Here is a 5003-nt window from a genome sequence, read left to right as displayed (position 1 = left end):
CCTGCGGCAAGAGGTCTACCTGCCAGTGACCCATCAGGAGTCCGGAACATTTCTCCCAATTGATCCTTGGAGGATGCAGCAGTAAAGGTCTGTTGGCACTCTCGCATCCTCTGCAAGTCAACGGGATCTGAGATAGTGAGGAGCACGTCATTGGCGTAAGCAGAGAGGACGGCCCTCATGCCCAGCACGCGCAGAGCCAAACCCACCAACCTCCTGCAAAGCAGGCACAGGAATGGCTCCACGCAGATGGTGTACAATTGGCCGGACATGGGGTATCCCTGACGTACTCCTCTCCTAAAGCGATGTGGCGCCGTCAAGGACCGGTTAACTTTAACCAGACACTCTGCGATGGAGTATAAAAGTCAGACCCGGGTAACAAAACTTGCCCGGGTCCGAATGTGCGCAGAGTCCCGAAAGGATATTCGTGATCCACCCTGTCAAACGCCTTCTCCTGATTGAGGGAGAGAAAGGCGACCGACTGACCAGTCCTCTGGGAAAGATGGATCAGGTCCCGGACCAGGTGGATGTTGTCCTGGATGAACCGGCCCGGGACCGTGTAGGACTGGTCAGGGTGGATCATGTGGGCCTGCACAGTGCCCACAGGTGGGTAGATATAGCCCGGGCAAAGATCTTATAATCCGTGCTGAGGAGGGAGACTGGATGCCAGTTCTTAAGCAGGCGGAGATCGCCCCTCTTCGGCAGCTGGACGATAACCACCCTGAACCACGAGGGGGACATCTCCCCAGTTGCCAAGGCTTTCCCCCAGGACGTCCAAGAACGCCCTGAGGAACTCCACGGTCGGCCCTTCCAGCCCCGGGTATTTGCCCCTCAAGAGCTGGTAGAGGGCACAGGTCAATGCGAGCGGAGCCTCCAGTCCTCTGGGCTGACCTCCCACAAAACTCTGCGCTCGTCCTTGCTGGACGGATCCTGGGAGAATAACATGCCATAATAAGTATGGACCAAGAGGCTTATTTGCTCCGGATCCATGAAGGAGGATCAGTCGTCGGCCAGCAGCTCAATAGCTGCTTATGGACCTGCTGTCATTTTTCCAGTGAGTAGAAGGATGCCAAGGCACGGTCCAAATCTTCCAGGATCTGGATCCGCGATCTCATGTATGTGCCTTGGGACTCTACATTCAGCTCGCCCTTCTTCTCTTTGTATGCCTGGCACAGGGCCGGGTCCATGACGGCCTGACTGAGATAGGACTCCAAGTCGAGCACCTCCCTAGCAGCTCTTGGTCAGCCCCTTCGCGTACTCTTGACAGAAGGCATGGGTGTGAGTCTTGTCCACATCCCACCATCGCCTCAAGGAGGGGAAGCCCCCCTGCTCCCTTCTCCAGTTGGCCCAGAATCGATGGAACGAGTTCAGGAATCGCTCGCCCTCCAGCAGCCGGTTGTTAAAACTGCCAGTACGTGGACTCCATCCACATGCGGAACAGAGTGAGCTCCACCCACACACCAGGTGGTGGTCCGAGCACGGCACCGGCTGCATGGAGATCGCAGAGATGCGGGAGATGCACGTCCACAAAATGTAGGGATGCTCGATTCGGGACTTTCCTCCTTCAGACCTCCAGGAGGTGGTGTTGGGAGTCGGGATGGAGATTCCACCAGACGTGCACCAAGTTGAGGGAGATGATCAGTTCCCTCGACTTCTCCACTGATGCTTGGCCACGCTGGGGACTGGAGCGATCCTTCACCTCGAGGGGTATAGTTAAAATCCCCCCCCCACCCCAGGATGATGCACTCAACACGATCGATAGAGCTCAAGAGAGCAGACACTTCTTTAAAGAAGCGGACTTACAACACGCCAGGCCTGGGTACAGACACATTCACAAAGTGGAGCGGCACACTACCCAGGTGAATGGCGACGTGGAGCAAGTGGTCTGACACGAGCTCCTTGACCCCCAAGATCTCCGGCTAAAAGGTCGAGGCCAACAAGATAGTCACCCCACTAGAAATAGGGGTGAGGTGACTCAGGTAATCCCCACCCTGCCACCCCAGGAGCCAGGTGGCTTCGTCTCCTGGAATGGTGTGGGTTTCCTGCAGAAACCTCACCACATATTTCCCTTCTCTGAGGACTGAGAGATTGTGAAATCTGCGGAGAGACCTCCTGCTGCAGTTGATGTTGGCTATGGTTATCTTCCTGTCAAAAGGTACTCAGAAACCAGTCACCAACTATGAGGAGGGAGTGGAAGTGCACCTCGCCTTCCACTCCCCCAGCAACTCAGAGAGGAACACTTTAAACCGGCAGCTCTCAACCAATTTCACGCCTGTGCCCTTCCCCGTCTTCTTGAGGGTGTCACCGACGGACTGGCTGGCCAGCTGAACTTGATCGGGGCAACTCCTGCATGCCTCGAGGAAGCCCCGGACTTCTGCAGTGGGGATGAGAGAAGAGTCAGTGGGAGGCACGAGGAAGTCCACCGCCTCACTGGCAATGGGTTCAAGGTCGTTTTCCATGCCCCACACCGAGTCCCCATCCTCCTCCGGGTCGTCATCGCCAGCGGCCGACACACCCACCACACGCTGTGGGGTGGTTCCATCTCCATCCTGATCCCACCCAGGATCAACGGTGGAGCAGTCCTCTCTGGGTTCTCCTGTGGAACTGAAGCCTATGGGCGCCAGCAGTTCAGGGCCCCCTTCCACCTCGGTCCCCAGGCCAGTGAGCAGCCCAGGGCAGATGGAAGTTCCCGACTCCGGAAATCCAGCCGGAGGCGGAGAGAGGAGGCCATCTCCTGCCTCGCCAGCGCCCACAGTCCAAGCAGAGGGGGCAGCATTTTCAACCATATCTGGGTCAGGTATGCCCTGGTCGAGAGTGGATTTTAGCTGGGATGGCCAACCCTTCGGGGCCTCGCCCTTCTCTCCACTCAGGGCACCCAACCCTGTGGCAGCTGGAAAGGCTCTTCCAGGAGCGTCCCCAGGCTCCCCCACCACAAGCAGGGCTCCACTTGCTCCCCCAGGAGGGGCTACATGTACAGGGGTCTCCCCCTCCCCTCCATCCTGAGAATTAGGGAGCTCCTGCCCAGGCTTTACAGCCTCGATGGTGGTGGTGACAGGGGGAACCTGGGGACCCGAAGCAGGAGACAGCTCCCCTCCAGCAGATGGGCCCTGCACCACCTCTGTGCCTTCTCCTCTTTTTCCCACTGGGGCACGGAAGCTCAGAGACCTCCACACCTTCCTTTTGTTTGGTTACCGTGGGCCTGAGCCCAGCCCTGGGGCAGGTGGGTTCCCCAGGATCGGACCTTTGGGCTGATCTCAGGCTCGGGTTGTTCCACAGTGTCCAGGGGACGCGCCTCTCGGTGTTTATGCTTTCTCCGAGTCTTCCTTCCACTCGTACGGGCAACCCCCTCCCCACATGTCCCCACTAATCCTTCTACCAATCACCTTAAATCTGTGCCCCCTGGTAATTGACCTCTCTGCTAGGGGATACAGGTCCTTCCTGTCTCCTCTATCTAGGCCCCTCAATTTTGTACACCTCTATTAAGTCACCCCTCAGCCTCCTCTGTTCTAAAGAAAACAACCCTAGCCTGTCCAATCTTTCCTCATAGCTGCAACTTTCGAGCCTTGGCAACATTCTTGTAAATTTCCTCTGCACTCTCTCCAGAGTAATTATGTCCTTTCTGTAATGTGGTGACCAGAACTGTACGCAATATTCCAACTGTGATCTAACCAGCGTTTTATATAATTCCAGCATTACATCCCTGCTTTTGGATTCTATACCTTGGTCAATAAAGGAAAGCATGCCATATGCCTTCTTCACCACTCTATCTACCTGTCCTGCCACCTTCAGGGACCTGTTGACACACACTCCAAGATTTCTCACTTCTTCTACCCCTCTCAATATCCTTCTGTTTATTGTGTACTCACTTGTTATATTTGCTCTCCCCAAGTATATTACCTCACACTTATCTGGATTGAATTCCATTTGCCACTTTTCTGCCCACTCAACCAAACCATTGATATCATTCCAGACTCTACAGCTATCCTCTTCACTATCACCTACACGGCCAATTTTTATGTCATCAGAAAATTCCCCAATCATGCCTCCCACATTTAAGTCCAAATCATTAATATATACCACAAACAGCAAGGGACCCAACACTGAGCCCTGCAGAACGCCACTGGAAACAGCTTTCCATTCACAAAAACATCCGTCGACTACTACCCTTTGTTTCCTCGCCCTGAGCCAATTCTGGATCCCACGGGCTTTCACTGTACTGACCAGTCTACCAAGTGGGACCTTGTCAAATGCCTTACTAAAATCCATGTAGACCACATCCGCTGCACTACCCTCATCAATCCTTCTTGTTACTTCCTCAAAAAACTCAATTAAGATACTTAGACATGACCTTCCCTTAACAAATCCATGCTGACTATCCCTGATTAATCTGTGCCTTTCTAAGTGGCAGTTTATTCTGTCCCTCAGAATAGATTCTAACAATTTATCCACCACTGAGGTCAGACTGACCAGCCTATAATTATTTGGTTTATCCCTCGCACCCTTTTTAAACAATGGTACAACGCTCGCAGACCTCCAATCGTCTGGTACCTCTCCAGTATCTAGTGAGGATTTGAAGATGATCCTCAGTGCATCCGCTTTTTCCTCCCTGGCTTCCTTTAACCACCTGGGATGCAATCCATCCAGCCCTGGCGATTTATCCACTTTCAAGGATGTCAGACACTCTATTACTTCCTGTTTCATTATACTTATCTGATATTTCACACTCCTCCTCTTTAATTACAATGTCTACATCAACTCTCTCCTTTGTGAAGGCAGAGACAAAAAACTCATTCAGAGCCCTGTCTACATCTTCTGCATCTACGCACAAGTTCCCTTGTACATCTCTGATAGGCCCCACCCTTTCCTTAGTTATCCTCTTGCTCTTAATGTACTGATAAAACATCTTTGGATTTTCCTTGATTTTACCTGCCAATAATTTTTCATGTCCTCCCTTTGCTTTTCTAATTTTTCTTTTTTACTTCACCCCTGCACTTTCTATACTCCTC

This window comes from Heterodontus francisci, chromosome 44 (genome assembly GCF_036365525.1).
Source record: "Heterodontus francisci isolate sHetFra1 chromosome 44, sHetFra1.hap1, whole genome shotgun sequence".
In the NCBI taxonomy this organism is placed as follows: Eukaryota; Metazoa; Chordata; class Chondrichthyes; order Heterodontiformes; family Heterodontidae; genus Heterodontus; species Heterodontus francisci.
Note: the sequence above shows the minus strand (reverse complement) of the source record.